The sequence below is a fragment of the Microtus pennsylvanicus genome, chromosome X (genome assembly GCF_037038515.1).
Source record: "Microtus pennsylvanicus isolate mMicPen1 chromosome X, mMicPen1.hap1, whole genome shotgun sequence".
Taxonomy (NCBI): Eukaryota; Metazoa; Chordata; class Mammalia; order Rodentia; family Cricetidae; genus Microtus; species Microtus pennsylvanicus.
Window position 1 is genome coordinate 20,957,380 of NC_134601.1, and position 18,234 is coordinate 20,975,613.

Below are 18,234 nucleotides of genomic sequence, written 5' to 3' on the forward strand. Positions count from 1 at the left end.
GGTCTCTTAACTGGTAGGAGAGATATGTTCCACGTAGACTGAACCTGCAGCAAGATGCCTTCCCATAGAAGCCTTCTTATTTGGGGAGTAATTCTCTTTCTGGCTTCCAGAGTCATGGGATACTAGTGAACTTTCACAGGATCTGCATTAGCCTTCAATTTCACATATATTTGAGGCTGGTGTCTGGCCAGCCCCATTCCTCCTTTCTCTATCCAGACTGTTGGAAATTTTCAAAGCCAGGTGTCCATATCTGGGTTAAGAGTAGATTTCTGTTTGTGAAGGCAGTTCTCCTTCTCCAAAGGCATTTTTAAGAACATTCCAATGGCCTTTCCATCTGGGTGTTTGATGTGAGTGCCTGCATCAATAAAATGGATATGTGCTCTCATTTTAGTGAGCAAGCCACACCCCAGCAAGGGATATGGACACTCAGGAATGACTAAGAATGACTGGGTTACCTATCCTACTCCCAAGTCCACTGTTCTCCAGGTAGTCCATTTATAGGGTTTGGTGCCCATTGCACCTTGCACCCAGGTCTGTTTTCTAAACAAGGGGTCCTCAGGAGTCAACAGTACTGAAATTTCCACCCCTGTGTCCATCATGATTTGGGTAGGTTTCCCCTCCACTCTTAGGGTTATCCTAGGCTCGGGGAGGGGAGCCCAGACCTGTCTCCCCTAGTCACTGTCTTCTTCCAAGGCAGCAAGGATGGGGGTTGGCTTCCTTCCCAATTCTGTCGATGCTTTTCTTTCGTTTCTTATTTTGGGTCAGTCTTTGGCCTAATGTCCTTCTCCCTTGCAGTACCTGCATTGATTCTTTCCTAACTTAGGCCTTTCCCTTGTCCTCCTACCACAGAGCCAAGGAGAACTTTTTCCATGTGAACTTCTTGTCTGTCCAATATTTTGGTTAGTTTCCTTGCTTGCCTCCTGTCTCTCTTTTCCTCCCTTTCTTGGTGTTTTCTTTCCCTCCTCTCTTCTTTCTCGTCCTCTGTTTCTCTCTTATTGTAAACCATTTCTGCCACTGCTACTAAATCTCTTATGTTTTTTTTCTCCTAGTCTTTCTAGTGACTGAATTTTCTCTTAATATCTGGTGCTGCTTGATTGGCATAGGCTAAGATAACAGCCTGCTGTGATTCCTCAGACTCAGGGTTGTAGTGGGAATATTGTTTAAAAACCTCCATCAACCTTTCCAGGTACGCATCCTTTCCCTGCTTTACATTATAAATTTTTGTCATATTAGTGGGCTTGCGTGCCACTGCTTTGAGACCCCCCAATAGAGCCTGGTGGTAGATACATAGACTCTCCCTACCTTCTGTCATGTGGAAATCCCAGTTAGGTGGGTTGCTGGAAAAGCCACCATGGTTAGTGCAGGGTCCACTAGAGGGGAGCCAGTAGGTCCTGGAACCAGCTACTGGGCATTCTCTAGGATCCTGTTTCTTTCTTCAGTCATGAAGAGAACTCCCAACATCTGCTGGCAATCATCCCATGTTGGGGCATGGGTAAAAAGAACAGTTTCCAACAGGTTAATCAAGTCCTATGGGTCTTTGGAGAATGATGCATTCTAAGCCTTCCAATTATATAATTCACTGGTAGCAAAAGGCCAATAATGGAAGGGTTGGTTTTCTGAATCACCAGGAGGGCCAGCGGGTCTGAGGGAAAGGGTCATCATGGAGTCTGGGTGTGGGGTCCCTGCCCTCCTGCTATGGGTAGATAGTGCCAGTGGCTTTCCTCTCTCTGCCCCTGACTGCTGGGGGGCTGAAGCCTTTTCCACAGGAGCCATGAGATACTCAGCTGAAGGAAAATAAGGTGATGGGAAAATCTCTGTCTCCTATGTTCCTTCCTGGAATACAGTGGGTAGCTTTGTTCTATTCTCCTTTGTACCTGCCGGAGGTGCCCTAGTCTTAGCAGTCAAGACTTGGGTCCACTGTGGGACTAAGAATGGTATAATCCAAGGGAGGTGGCCTCCTATTCTATCTATTAACCCTGGCCGGGTGACAATATAAGGGACTTGGTCAGGGTAACTACCACGGGGGTGGAGAATTATCTCCTCCACTCAGTGGATGGTTGCTGCATCGAAGGTCCTGCTGGCTGGTCATCTGACAATAAATGTGGGCCATTCATGTGTACAAAGGGTGATCCACTTCTTCTTCTTGACAGTTACTCTGTGGTTGCTTATGGTGTCCTGTATATCTTTCCAATGTGTAAGAGTTAAGCTTAGGGGTGTTAACTGGGCATTCCCCATTTCTGAAGAGGAGGGTTTAAGGAAAAAGCTAAGAAAGATAAAAAACCAGCAATTAACACAACAAGACACAAATTTCAACACATTCCCAGGATTGAGCACGAGGTGGCACGTCCTCTTTCTCCCTGTGTGGATAGATGTATCCAAAACAATCCTAACAGGCCACTGAATGTCCTGGAGGGGCTCCTCTTGATCACTTCTTGGTGCCTGAAACCAATGGGCTGCCTCTGAGGTGGCTGCAAATGATTCAGGGCTAGGAGAATGCCAGCCCCTGTCTGCTAACCTTGGAGCAAACTGCCAATTTCAAAATCCCAAATTGGTCAACCGGTACAAAACAAAAGTACCAAAGCAGCCACAGTCAGACAGACAAGACAACTAATAGACAAGAAAAGAGCACTCTATTAGGGGCAGATGTTAATGAGCTGAACCTCTGGGCTTATGTCCTGGTGGAGTCCCTGTGGGGTGCTTCCAGACCAACACTCCAAATGTTGTGCCTAGAGCATGTCCTCCTTCCAAGACGGAGACCATCAGAAAGCAGAGAGGACAGGACTGCAAATGGCAAAGTTAACTCTTTTATTGTAAGTACAGGTGAGTACAGGCAATTACTGGCTGGCCAGGAACTTCTTCACTACTCCAAAACAACAAGGTAGAGAGAGAGAGAGAAGTTAAAAATTCTTTGTGGGGTTAGTTTTTAAAAGGTGAAACAACAAAATGGCTTTTCGAAGTGGCTTTTTGGCGTGGGTGCAAGGTCTTTTGCTCCCTCCCATCCTAAGTCAGCTCTCTCTTTGTTTTCTTTATCACCAGGTGGCTAGCTGGGCTAAGTGTCCTTTTGCTCTAAATCCCCCAGGTGGGAGGGGTAGAAGGAAAGTGCTGCTAGTTTTTGTTTCTAATTTTAAAACATTCTGCTAGGAAATTCTCGTCCCTTTAAGAATAAGGGGTAAGGGTCTCTCAAAATCTAGAGATAATAAATTCTGTGTGGTGCTAGGTATGCACTTACAGAATTTTGGAAAGATCATATATAGGTGTACAAAAAACTGAGATACCCTAAGGTTCAGTCAGCTTCACTAGGCAACACCCTTCCAATCTTTTCCCCACAGGTAATGATCTTGGGTTAAACACCTGTGGGGGAAATGAAATAAAGCTCAACTGGACTGGGAACATATAGCTTGGTACAGGCACAACACAGAACAGTGCTAATCAACTTTGAGACCTCCAAGTGGAGGGTTTTTGGAGTTTGGTAAGCACGCATTATACTAACCATTCAGTGGATTGAAGCTAGCCTTGTGAAAATAACGAGATTTGGGCAATTACCTCAACTAAAATATGGCAAATACTGGAGGATATGGATTTTAGAAATCAAACAAAAGTTATAGCTTTATCAGTAGTACTTTTGGTAGTGACAGACCATTCAAAAATAAAATTAATGAAAAAAACAATTAAACAACCTTGACATAATAAAAAATTACCAAGCCTAAAAAGTTCTCTGGAAGAAAGATGAAAATGTAATCTGTTCTTGGGTTGAAAATTTTAAGGAAGTTTTCTAAAATATGTGTGTAGAATATTTAAAAATACCATAGTATTTTCAAGTACCTCAATAATAGGACCGTAATCTGATAAAACAATGCCATTAATGCAATCTGATGGTCTTTAGCATTTGCGTGCCTCTGGAGTACTACTAGTATGCTGTATTTGATGTGCATGTTTCGTAAGAGCACAGTGCACTGATCACAATTTGCATTCTCTTCTATGTTCTAAGACATAACATGTATGAACAAAACACTTTCCCATTATGAAAGTAAATTAGAAGTAATGAAAGAAGAAAAAAGAGTAAATTTGATTGTGCTTTTGTGAAGCAAAGGAAACCTGTGTTATGTATGGACTATCTTAATACAATAGGTGTCAAATTATCAGGATCTAGTCCTGAATGAAAATTTTAACTAAGTTGCTATATGTTGCAAGAATTTAAGTGTAAGCACATCATTTTCACTACAATGTTATGTAGTATCTAAGCAGTGATGTTCTTTTTTTTTTTTTTTTTTTTTGGTTTTTCGAGACAGGGTTTCTCTGTTGCTTTGGTGCCTGTCCCGGAACTAGCTCTTGCAGACCAGGCTGGCCTCGAACTCCCAGAGATCCACCTGCCTCTGCCTCCCGAGTGCTGGGATTAAAGGCATGCTCCACCACTGCCCGGCAGCAGTGATGTTCTGAAAGCAAAGATGTAAGAATTTAGCCAGTCATTCAAAAGCTACTGCAGTTTTAAAATAAAAGCTATCTTCATCTGGTGATGGATGGAGATGGGGACAGGGACCCACACTGGAGCACTGGACTGAGCTCCCAAGGTCCCAATGAGGAGTGGAAGGAGGGAGAAGATGAGCAAGGAAGTCAGGACCACTAGGGGCGCACCCACACACTAAGACAATGGGGCTGATCTTTTGGGAGCTCACCAAGGCCAGCTGGACTGTGACTGAAAAAGCATGGGATAAAACCGGACTCTCTGAACATGGCAAACAATGAGGGCTGATGAGAAGCCAAGAACATTGGCACAGGGTTTTGACCCTACTTCATGTTCTGGCTTTGTGGGAGCCTAGCCAGTCTGGTTGTTCACCTTCCTAGACATGGACGGAGTGGGGCGGACCTTGGACTTTCCACAGGGCAGGGAACCCTGACTGCTCTATGGACTGGAGAGGGAGGGGGAGAGGAGTTTGGGGGAGGGGGAGAGGGGTGGGAGGAGGGGGAGGGAAAGGGGAGGCTGGGAGGAAGCGGATACTTTTTTTCCTTTTCTCAATAAAAATAAATAAACAAAATAAAATAAAAGCTATCAGCAGTCTCAGATAATCAGGTTGGGACAATTTCCATTTATTTGTTTTAAACCTTGTTATGGTCTCCAAGGATGAGGTTTAGGAGGCACTTGATGTTTCATTTTGGGAAAATCTTCAGAATTGTCCACACGTGGAGGATGGGAAGTGGATTTTGCATTACGAAGAGCATTTCTTTTCTGAAAAGTCTTAGATGTTTCTGCAGCTATGTGGCCAGTACCACCATGCTTAACATGTTCCAGTGGAGGTTCATACTTTCCAACAGACAGGAAATGCTTCTCAAGAGTCAAGATATAGTTAATTGCGTCTTGTACATTACAAGATGATCCACTCACAATGATGCTAGAATTAGTACGGGTTACTTTTGAAGGTACACGGATATCTACTTGGAATTTTTCCATAATTTTATGAATGTATTTTCCACCAAATCCAATAATATTGGCACAAACATGATGGTTCAGTGGGATTTCCTTAGAAACTGTTTTTTCAATTTTACGCAGCATTTTCATTATTGCATCTCGAGCTCCTAGGATGTTGTCTTTAGAACCTGAAATGGTAATTTGATCTTGCATTGGATTGCTTCCTTTCTTTGGATGATGAACAGTAACATCATATTTTGTGCAAATCTGGGAAATAAGCATACCTTTATTACCAAAGATCTTGAAATGATATTTGGGATCTAAACTGAATGTTTGCCTAAAATTTCGTAATGTCTGGTCATCTGTTTCCATTTGTAAAGCTTTTACTTGTTTTTGCAACTTCATCTTGGCTTGTTCTACATTTGCTTCTGTGCCTGTAATGGATATGATATGAAAATTTCCTCCTGGTTGTATTACCTGAGTATGAACTTCAAATTCCTTTATTAGCTTGCGTAAACCACTTCCTTTGTGCCCAATTATGTATGGATGTAGGTGAAAAGGTACTTGGACTTCAGCAGTGACAGGAACAAGAGATTCCAGAGCTTGGGTGGCTGTCTTGCAGTTTTCAGCTTTTCCTGAAATAGTGTCACCTTTTTTTTGAGAAGTTGAAGCAGGCCCTTTAGTGTTCTTTTCCCCCTTTTCTTTTCCAGTATCTTGAGGCTCTAGACGTGTATTTGTAGTTGGTTTTTCTGCATCTGGAATCTTCATTTGAACTTTAAAATCTCTTGTAATTTGTTGCATACTAGAGCATATAGGTCCCATGATAAAAGGATGGAATTTGGGGGTCACAACACACCGTGTTGTGACTTGGGAACCCAAAGCCTTAAATATCTCTTGAATATGTTTCTTCGCTGCTTCAACACAAGCCTTTGCTCCTTTTATTGTGACTTTTGTACTCTCCTTTCCTGCATATGAAAAGTTAATAAAAACTCCACCATATTCCTTAATTATTTTTTGTAAAAGCTGTCCCCTTTGCATGACAAAGTAATTGTGGTATTTGGGATTTATTAGTATGCTATCTTCTACCACATTCTCCAGATCTTTCAGTAAAACCTCTACCTCTCTTTGCACATCTTTAACAGCCTCTTTTGTCCCTATGATTGTTACTGATTCTTGATTCTTGTTCTTAAAGGTAGGGAAAATTATACGTGTCCCTGTCTTCTCACAGATTTTATGAAGATTGCCACCATTTTCACTCATAAGAAATTGATGATACTTTGACTTTACAGGGACAGCCACAGAATAACTCTTGGTTTGTTCTTCTGCAAGTTGCAGAAATTTTTTCTTAGCCTTTTCCACATTTTCTGCAGGGCCTCTAATAATGAGTTTTTGAGGGCCCAATTTGGTACTTGGAAAATGAATATGGACTTTACCACATTCTTCCATGATTGAACTAATCAAAGACTCTTTAGAATCAGTAAGGGATTTGTGTAGACCAGGAGGAATTGAAATTTCAACTTCAGAAACTTTGGCTGCATTTTTATGCATAGAGAGAATCCAGTTTCGAGTTACTTCACGGTTTTCTGGCTTTCTGGAAGTGATGTTATTCTCTGAGTTGCAACTTGATGATGGAAAGTTAACCCTCCCCCTTAAATTTAGGTTGGCAGCATGGTTTTCCCTTTGGAAAGACCTATTTGGATATACAATGTATTGTCTTTTAGAAGTCATTGTTGATTTTCAAGTACTTGCAATTCAGATGTGTTGCAGATCATTCAGCAGCAGCTCCAAGACATAAAAACTTCTTGTAGTTATGTTTTATCATATTACTGTATGAAAAGAATAAATATTTAAAGGCACAATTTATTTCAAAAGTAATCAATAGGATAAAGACAATAAAATGATTATTTTATTCATTCATTTAATGAGTATATTAGAATTTCACTTATTTATCTGTCCTTATATGAGCACAAGGTAAACTCAGATTTTTAGGACTGTATGGAAACATTCACAATATTTTCAAAAAATGTTCCTCATTTAAGAATTCTTATGACATTCATAAACAAACCTCATTGTTTCAAACAGACTCATTTTTTCACTTGTATAAGCTTTTATTTACAAAATATTTTTGCAAAAATACAGTTATCTAAGTCTCTAAAAATACTGCATTTACTAATTTTTTTTATTTTCAGTAACAATTTTTAAAATTTATAACTTAGAATTGAAAGTAACTGTCTGGATCTTCATATAAATAAATTGTGGGCCTATATTTCATATAAAATAATTTACAGGCAGGCTCACTGGCCACTAGGCAGAAGCAACCCTGCCAAACAAGTAAGAAAAAGGCCAGGATGTATTGCTTCTTTCTCCTTTGTTAAAAAGTAGATTGCCTGGGGAGAGTTGTTTGCCAAAGCTGGTGACTAAGTTGCAGGTGTTTCCCTAGTGCCACACCCTCCTTCCCCCAGAAAGAGAATATTAATGAGCTTCCACCTTGGTTTACCGGGGGATAAAAGGTGTTTTGTATAATAAACACAGGTAGATCTTCAGGATTGATGAAGCCTGAGATGCCCTTTCGTGATGACTGTGTGAACTGTGTCTGGTTATTTCTTGCACCTCCTTACCGGTCAAATTAGGAAAAAATAGCTTCTATGTTGGGGCCTACTGCCCCTGACAATAAAACATGGAAAAATTATGGGGGCTAATTGGGAAACGGGATATTGGAAAAATAGGAGAAGATAAGAGTGAAGAGTGTAACAAGGAAAAATATAATAAAATAACATTTATATTTATGAATAATTGCAATGAAACCAATTATGTATAAATAATATGTAATTAATATGAAAGTAGAAAAATTAACACCTTCCATGTTTTCAATTTATGGGATTTTAACAAATTTAGAGTTAATAAGAAATGTCTTAATTTATCTGCAGAAGGTTTCCATTACCTACATGAGTTTCCCATGCTCATATACAGGAAAATTCCATTTCTCCCACCATATACAACTAAATTATAAATATATCTTGCCTACTCTGGTAGTTTCATAATAGTAAAATTTTATGGTCTGCACAGTGGATAAGCCTCAATTACTGTTTAAGTCCTGTTTTAAATCTTCATTTTTTGAGATACAATGCTTTATTCCTCTTTTAATTCTGAAAAATACCTCATTCTAATGGAATTCTACATATTAAGTTATTAATGCTTGCTTCTTTGAACTCTTTCCTTCCATAGTATTCTTTTCCTATATAATGTTATTTAGACTCATAACTCAGAATATGACTGAAATAACCACTAATCACTCCTAAATGTTCAATACTATCTCTTAGCTTCCACAAGTGACCAGAGTATCATCAAATGAATACCTCAGGATTCTTTGAAACTTATTCTCTATTTTCAATTATTAATATCCGGATTTTATTGTTTTTAACTGTATTTGATTTTATTTGTTTGTTATTTTCAAGATAGGCTTTCTCTCTGTAATAGCGTTGGATACTCTTGAACTCACTAGGCTTGTCTCAAACTCACAGAGATCCATATGCTTCTGGGATATGATCCCAGAAGTGCTTAAATTAATGGCATGTACTATCACAGTCCAGTGTGAACTGTATTTGAATTTTATAAATGCAAAATTATTTTTCTAAAGCTGGCCAAATACTTATTACCATTTTTTAAAAATTTCATTCATTCATTTCCATCACAGTAATAACAAGTACTGACCAAAATGTTGTACCTTATCTCTCAACTTTCTTCTAATTCACTATGCTGTTGTTAAACTAGTTCATCTCTTGCTTGGTCTTTGTCTCATGTATTTGACTTTTATAGTCCAAACAGATATATACTACTCTATTAGCGTTCTTTTTCCATTTGACATCTCCTTTTTTTTTAAACTTTTAAGGTAGCATCTATACTTTCTTTTTCATAGAAACATGTTTTTATATGTATGTATCTAAAGAAATGTCTTAATTATTGTTATTATATAGCTATTTTAGCTGAAACAAATTTTAAAATACTATTATTAAATGACTCATATAATTTTGTCACTTATTAAACATAACTTATAGTTTATGTACTTACACTTACTATCTTGAGTATTATGAGTAGCAAAATTTAAAAAAGCATACTACTGATCACTTACTAAAGTGCTGCTACATCAACTATATCAGAAATGGACATAGGTATAAATTACTATACCTATAGATAATTTCATACATGACCAGTGTATTTACCCCATTCCCCCACTTCTCCCTTATCTTATAGGTGTCAGATTGCTAGATAAAAACCACAAGTAACAGCTCATGCCAGCAATGATGTGGAAAAGAGAGAATATTCTTTTATTGCTGGTAGGAGTAAAAACTTGTACAACCACTTTGGAACTCAAAATAGGAGAATAATCTCAGCTCAAAGGCCCAGAAAATTATTTTAAGAAACTTTTTTGGAAAAAAAAATCTGACTTAAAGGACAGGCTTTTAAAGGTAATAAAAACTTGCAGAACAAAAAAGAGAATGGACAAGAAAAGAAAGTTCCCTCACCATATAATAATCAAAACATACAGAACAAAGAAAATATTAAAAGCTGCAAAGGAAAATGCCAAGTAATATATAAAGGAAGACATATTAGAAGTATATAACCAACATTTCAATGGATATTTTAAACACCTGAAGAAGGTGGACAGTTGTTCTAAAGAGTCTAAGAGAACATAGATGCCAGTCCATTGTCCTATACCCAACAAAACTTAGTTACTATAGAAGTAGAAAAAAAGATAGTCCATAAAAAAATAAGTTTAGAACAATATACATGAATTTATTCCAACAGAGGGTACTAAAAGGAAAACTCAAACCAAGGAGGTTAACTTCATCCACAAAAAAATACAGACAATAAATCATCTCATACTAATAAAACCCTAAAAAGGGAAACACACACACACACTTCCACCATCACCACCAACAGCATAGTAACAGGAAGCAGCAATAATTGGCCATTAATGTCTCTCATTATCAGTAGACTCAATTCCCCAATAAAAATACACAAATAAACACACTGGATGTGAAAACAGGATCCATCCTTCTGCTCTATATGAATAATACAAATCAACATCAAAGATAAATATTACTTCAGAGGAAAAGTTTGGGAAAAGATTTTCCAAGGAAATGGACCTAAAAAAAAAAGCAGGAGTGTCCATTATCATACCAAACAAAATAGATATCAAATCAAATGTAATCAAAAGAGATGGAGGATAGTTCATGCTCATCAAAGGAAAAATCAAACAAGATAATTTTTCAATTCTTAGCATCTATGCTCAAAATGCAGTCACCCATGTTTTTAAAGGAAATACAGCTGAAATTTAAATCACACTTGACTCTCACACATTGATAGTTAAAGACTTCAACATCCCACTTTAACCAAAGAACAGATCATCTAGACAAAAACACAACTGAGATATCCTGGAGCTAACAGATATTTTGAAACAAATGGACATAACAGACACCTACAGAACATTTTACTCAAAACCAAAAGAATATACTTTCTTCTCGGCACCTCATGGAGTAGTGTCCAACTGTGACCACATACTCAATGACAAAGCAAATCTCAACTGAAATAAGAAATTTGAAAAAAACTGCATCCTATTAGACCAGCATGGATTACTACAAACTAATGAAACCTGAACAACTCTGTTCTGAATGACTACTGTGCAAAGACAGAAATAAATAAAGAAATTAAAGACTTCCTAGAATTTAATGCACATTAATGCACATTTTTAAACTTATGGGACAAAATTGAAAGCAATGCCAAGAGGAAAGTATTTATAGCACTAAGAGTTAGCATAAAGAAATTGGAGAGATCTCATACTAGCAGCTTAACAGCACACCTGAAAGCTCTAGACAAAAAAGAGGCAAACATAGCTAAGAGTATTAGATCACAGGGAATAATCAAAGTGTGGTTTGGAATAAAAAAATAGACAAAGAATCAATGAAACAAAGAGATGGATTCTTAAGAAAATAAACAAGATAGGCAACCCTTATCCAAACTAAATAAAAGACATATAGATAAAATTCAAATTAACAAATTCAGAAAAGAAAAAGGACACATAGAAACAGACACCAAAGAAATACATAGAATCATTAGGTCATAATTCAAAAATCTGTACTCCACAATGTTGTTCCTTTTGGAGACGAAAAGTTCGCACATGTGCAGAAGGATCGCTGGACTACAATTCCCAGAAGTGGCAGAGGATACAGCATCCCACTAAACTACAATTCCCACGACAAAAAGCCATGCATGTGCAGGACATTTTTTCCCAGACGCACCTAGATCCCCCTTAAAAACGGGGAACGTCATAACTCGCCCCTTTTTGTCTCTTCACCCCTGTCCCTCACCTGTCATCACCCTTCCATTAAAGTTTACCCATGTGGGACAGCCGTGTGCCTCAAGTTTCCTTTCCAACCCCGCAGAAAAAAAGAATAACAGTTGGTGCTGTGTGCTTGCAACGTCCCGGTATTTTCACCTGAGGCTGTGGCTCCCATTTTTGGCGCTTCCCGGGACAAGGTCAGGACTGAAGACCTGCGACCGCCCCCAAGTGTTCCACTTATCTGAACATGGCCCTTTGCGACCAACAGTGGCTAATTTGTGAGTTCACCTGGGTTGGCTTACCGTCCCCTCTCACCCGGAGATTGTCTGGTTCAGCTCCCAGCTTTCTTTGGCGTGTCCTGGGTAAGGGTTCTAACACCCCCCCCTGCCTTCCACCCTCAGCTAGACCTGTGTTTACCCGTGCCTAGAAGCTTGGAGCTTCCAGTTCTCACCTCTTCTTTCTGATCTTTTTCTGTCCTCTTTACGTACGGGCTCATTATGGTTTGAGCACCTTCCGGCCTGACTGTGTCCCCCCCTACCCGGGACTTTGCATCCCGTCGGAGGCTAGGGTCGGTTCAGTCAGGCTATTAACACTGCCCTCTGGTCACTTGGATGCCTGTGTCCAGAGTTTGCCAGTGTTCGTGGCATCTTCTGGGTGCCTTTTGCGGATATTTTCACGGTTCTAGCCATGGCTGCTAAGCCTTCAAAAACAGTTCCCCCGTCCTCTCCCCTAGGACAGCTTTTGGAAGCTCTTCAGCCTCATGACCTAATTCCTTCCGTTAAGTTATCTACACTCATCCATCTTTGCTCAAAGACATGGCCAAGATATTCGTTACAGGGAAACTTTAAGTGGCCTCGTCATGGCTCCTTTGACCCCAATATTTTACGGGAGCTAGCTAACTTTTGCCATCGTTCAGCTAAATGGAAAGAAATGATGTATATCATGGCCTTCTTTTACATGGCCCTCAAAACTGACCCCATCCACTGCCACTCACTGTTCACTTGCCCACATGTTCTTTGCAATGCCATCCTTCCAGGAACCCTCTACTCTTGCCATGGACCCCCACGGATGAACCTCCACCCCCCCTAGCCTCGAGGGGCCACCCCCTCCCGCTCTGCCCGGTCGAGCGACAACTGGCCTATTTCTCTTTCCTCCAAAGTTTCTTTTAGGCACAGGAAGGACTCACCTACATCTCCCCATAACGCCTTTAAACATTCCACTTTTAGGTCTCCGGGAGTCCCGCGTAAATCTTCTTCCAGGTCACCTAACCGTTCTCCTTCTAGGTACCCAAAAAAGTCCCGTTCCAGGTCTACAAGGGCCTCGCCTAGCCCCTCTGACTCAGCTTCTCCCCATTTTTCCTGCAGCAGATCACACAGGCAGCTGGAAGCTTCTCCCCATTCTCCCCGCAGCAGGTCACACAGGCAGCCGGAAGCTTCTTTGGACTCTTCCCCATCCCCTTTATGCCCTCCCCCCCTCGATCTTCCAAAGCCCCTCTGGGCTCCCCTTCCGCCTGCCGCCTTGCACCTTCTTTCACCCCTCCGCTCACACGCTCATGTGCTGCCGCGGAGTATCATGTGGGACACCCAAAATCCCGCCGTCGCTAATCACCATTCCCCCGTTGTTATTTAGTTAAAAAAAACCCACCAAGTATATCACTCAAGCTCAGTACCCCCTCTCTTCCCAAAGCCTCAGAGGACTAAAACCCATAATTTCTGATCTTTTGAGGAAAGAGCTGCTCTGTCCCACCTCTTCTCCCTTTAATACCCCTATACTGGCTGTCAAAAAATCTAATGGGACTTATCGTTTGGTTCAGAACCTCAGGCTCATTAATTCTGCTGTTGTTCCTTCTGTCTAACATCCCTTCAGGAACCTCCCACTTCTCAGTTTTAGACCTCAAGGATGCCTTTTTCTCTATTCCTCTCAGCCCTCAATCTCAAAATATCTTTGCCTTCACCTGGACAGATCCCGATACTAACTAATTTCTCCACACAACTAACCTGGACCGTTCTCCCTCAGGGATTCCAGGACAGCCCACACCTCTTTGGCCAGGCTGTGGTCTCTGTCTGCTCTCACTGTCCCTCCTTAAATCAAAACTTGTACTCTATGTCAATGACATCCTGCTGTGTAGCCCATCTTTGGAGACCAGCAGGACTGATACTGCTGCCTTATTAAATTTCTTACGCAAAAAGGGCTATAGAGTCTCACCTTCTAAGGCTCAATTGTCTACCACTCAGGCAATGTATTTGGGATTAACCATAACCCCAACCCAAAAGGCCATCACTTTGGACAGGAAAAAAGTAATTCAATCTCTTACAGTTCCTTCCATTAAAGAAAAGGTTTTATCTTTCCTGGGAGTGGCTGGTTTCCTGTGTTCCTGGATCCCCTCATTCCCCCTCCTTGCCCGCCCCCTATATGAAGCAGCTCTCGGCTCTCTGCATGAGCCCCTTCTTCACACCATCACCAAACCTTTCTGGAGACTCCAACAGGCCCTTACCCAAGCCCCAGCTCTCCTTCTCCCAGATTTAATCTGCCCCTTTGCTCTTTACGTAGCAGAAAAGAAGGGCTATGCTCTGGGTGTCTTAGGTCATCAACTGGGACCCTCCTTCACACCTGTAGCTTACCTGTCAAAGTAGATGGACCTCACCACTCGGGGCTGGGCACCCTGCATATGTGCTTTGGCGGCTGCTGAACATCTTATTCGGAAATAACCCCGGTGACAGAGCAGCTAAGACAGCAGCACTCCAGAGCCCAGGTCTGCCTCAGCTACCTCAGGGAGTACTTATAGCACAGCCCACAGCCTCGCAGACACCTCCTGACACCCAACAGATCCTTTCTTACCTTCACCAGCTTTTACAACCCAATGAAAAAGCTCTACTTCATTTTGTAAAAACATATATCAAACCCACACCTGAGGATATCAGGTTCCTAAAAGCTACCACGGCCTCCTGTCAGATCTGCCAGAAGTCAGATCCCAGGACTAAATACCACAGCTTTCCTTTCCCTACTCACCAGGCCAGGGGCTCCCCTCTGGGAACTGACTGGCAGCTGGATTTTACTCATATGTCCACAGTCAAGAAAATTAAATGTCTCCTGGTTTTGGTTGATACAATGTCTGGGTGGGTCGAAGCCTTCCCCACCTCTAACAAGAGTGCCCAGACAGTCTCTGATGTTCTTCTCTGAGAAATCATTCCCTGGTTTGGACTTCCAACTTCTCTTCAGTCAGATAATGGCCCAGAGTTTACTTGCCAGATTTCTCAAAATCTGTCTAGGGCACTTGGGAATCCCCTGGAATTTCCACATACCGTACCACCCTCAGTCTTCAGGTAAGGTAGAACGGACTAACCACTCTTTAAAGGAAGCCCTCATTAAAATGTCACAGGAATTCCACCTCGACTGGGTAAAGCTTCTGCTTCTGGCTCTTTTCAGGCTTCGGGCTTTCCCAAAGGGCCACCTTTTCATTTCACCCTTCAAACTCATGTATGGGCGGCCGGTTTTAACCCCTGGCCTCTCATCGGGAACCTCTCCCCTTCCTGATCACCTGCTCACTCCCCTCCTTTTCCACCTATGCTCACTACTGTGGGACTTCACAGATCACTCACTACCTCAACCATGTGCTAACACATGTCCACCGCTGGTTAAAATAGGAGATAAGGTATTATTCTCACCTCCAGGCCAACGTCCCTCACTCCATTCCCCTAAATGGCAGGGTCCCCTCAGAGTAATTCTTCTAACTCCCACAGCTGCCAAGCTTGAGGGAATTCCTCATTGGATTCACCTGTCACATCTTAAACTGTTCATCTCCACGGCTCAAGACAATCCTCCACACATGGTAACTCAGACAGGACCTTGTTCTCTTAAGTTCCAAAGGACACCAGGTTCAGCCCCCTCTACTCCAGTCTTAGGAAAACAGTGGTCCCATCCTTCACTTAATCCTCCTGTGTTAACACACCCCCCCTTCTTTAAATTCCTAAATAACCATCCAGCTGTCATTACAGAAATCATCATTGAACACGAGCCAAAAGTTCAAGTGGTAAGCAAATTCTTAACAAAGTTCCTTGACATAACAGGTTCGTCACTGCCTGCAGCAGTGTCTCATAAAATGTTAAGGAATACATGATTAAAATCTATTTCTTTTGAGATATTTTCTTTAAGATCCAAGACGCCAGCCTGACCCACCTGAACAAAGCAGACACAAAAGGATCATTAACGGAATAAGTACCATTCAATTAACGGAATAAGTACCATTTAATTTTTTATCATTCTTAACCCCAGACCTCCTAAAGTCCCCCCACCCCAAATCTCCCCTTCAATTTCCCAAATCCCCTCTCCTTTTTAATTTTTTCTTTCTCTCTACTAATGCGACTTTTGTTTTCCAGCATCTTAACGATGACCCTGCTACTCAAGAGCCAGACAGATGCGATTTCCAGACAGATGTGATTTCTTCAATCAGCCACCTCAAAACATCAGCGGACAGGACATAATCAACAGGACATTATCAGGACAATCGGACACTCCCTGGATCCCTCGATGCCCAAAGCCAGCAGGAAGCAGTCATGAGAGACTGGGCTACACCCCCATTCCCTACCCGTTAAGACCCTCAATCCTCCCCCCCCCCAATTTTTTTAATAAAACCAAAAGGGTGAAATGTTGTTCCTTTTGGAGATGAAAAGTTCGCACATGCGTAGAAGGATCACTGGACTACAATTCCCAGAAGCAGCAGAGGATACAGCATCCCACCGAACTACAATTCCCACGACAAACAGCCATGCATGCGCAGGACATTTTTTCCCAGATGCACCTGGATCCCCTTTAAAAATGGGAAACGCCATAACTCGCCCCTTTTCATCTCTTCACCCCCAACCCTCACCTGTCATCACCCCCCCCCCGATTAAAGTTTACCCATGTGGGACCGCTGTGCGCCTCATGTTTCCTGTCCAACCACGCAGAAAAAAAGAATAACACACATAATTTAAAAATCTAAAAGATATGAACAGTTCTCTTGATAGCAGATAAGCAATCTAAATGATTTATAAACCCTGAGGAAATAGAAGCAGTCATTAAAATTCTCCCAAACAAACAAACAAACAAACAAAGAAAACAGGGCCAGTCAATATTATGCAAAAATACTCAATAAATTACTTGCAAACCAAATTCAAAAACACATCAAAAAATATCATACACCATGATCAAGTAGGCTTCATCTAAGAGATGTGGGGAAGTTTCAACATATGGAAATTAGTCAATATAATCCACCATATAAACAAACTGAAAAAATGAAATTATATTATCATCTTCTTAGATTCTGAAAAAGGCTTTGACAAAATCCTATTTCCCCTTCATGACAAAATACTTGTCAGGGTTAGGCACATAACAAAAATATTTAAACATAATAAAGATAATATATACTAAAACTATAGTCAACATCAAATTACATGAGAGAAATGCAAAACAATTCTAAACACAGAATCAAGACAAGGTTGTCCACTCTCTCCATATCTATTCTATATAGTACTTAAAGTTCTAGCTAGCAATAAGTCAACTAATGATCAAGGGAATACAAACTAGAAGGGAAGAAGTCAAAGTATCTCTATTCATAGATGATACGATAGTATATATAAGCAACCCCCCCCCAAAAAAAATCTATCAGTGAACTCTTCCAGCTGTTCTGTGGCTGCATACAAGATAAACTCTGAAAAATCGGTAGCCTTTGTATATACAAATGACAAAAGGGCTGAGAGAGAAACCAGAGAAATAAATCATTAGCCTCCTATATGTAAATGACAAAAGGGCTGAGAAGAAATCAGGGAAATAGCACCCTTCATCATAACCATAAATAATACAAAATATCTTGTGGTAACTCTAACCAATCAAGTGAAAGACTTATATGACAAAAATTTCAAGTCTTTGATGAAAGAAATAGGAGAATATGGGCAGGTACAAGAGACAGTCACCTCTATTTCCATCATTAAGACTCCAAGAAACCCAAAGTTTTCCACACCATGTATGCAGAGGATCTATTGCAGACACATGAAGGCTCCATGAATGCTTCTTAGGTCTCTAAGAGCCCCTATGACCCCTACTTGCTTGATTTTCTGAACTGTGTTCTTGATATCCTCAACCCACCTGTCTTCTACAGTCATTTTTTTCCATTTTTCTGTGTGGTTCCCTGAGCTCTGCTATGGGTTTCTATATCTGCTCATAGATTAGTAGCATTCCCATAGTAAAAATGGAGCATGGTGGGGACATGATAGATACCAAAGTGTAATGGATACTCCTCTGAATCAATGAGGGTGACCCTATCTAACACTCCTGTCAGTGTGGGGGGGATATAGAGCCTGAAGTGGCCATCTCCTGTACCCAGGTAAGACTTCCAGTGAGGGATTAGAACACCAACTCAGCCACATAAACTTCAACCTACTACTTATCCTGTCTACAAGATGTACTGTGGTGCAAAAATTGTAGGAGTGGCCAACCAATGACTGGTACAGCC

The 18,234-nt window shown here is 40.9% G+C and overlaps 1 long non-coding RNA gene and 1 pseudogene across 1 annotated transcript in view; one reads left to right on the plus strand and one right to left on the minus strand.

Annotated features, from left to right (window-relative positions):
- Nucleotides 1–16,637, plus strand: part of LOC142840218 (uncharacterized) — a 184,880-nt gene extending 168,243 nt beyond the window's left edge. The window contains exon 4 of the long non-coding RNA XR_012908913.1: nucleotides 16,121–16,637. This is a non-coding gene — a long non-coding RNA (uncharacterized LOC142840218). The remainder of the gene's footprint in view (nucleotides 1–16,120) is intronic.
- Nucleotides 5,105–7,132, minus strand: LOC142841802 (vigilin pseudogene; annotated as a pseudogene).
- Nucleotides 16,638–18,234: the final 1,597 nt, after the last annotated feature.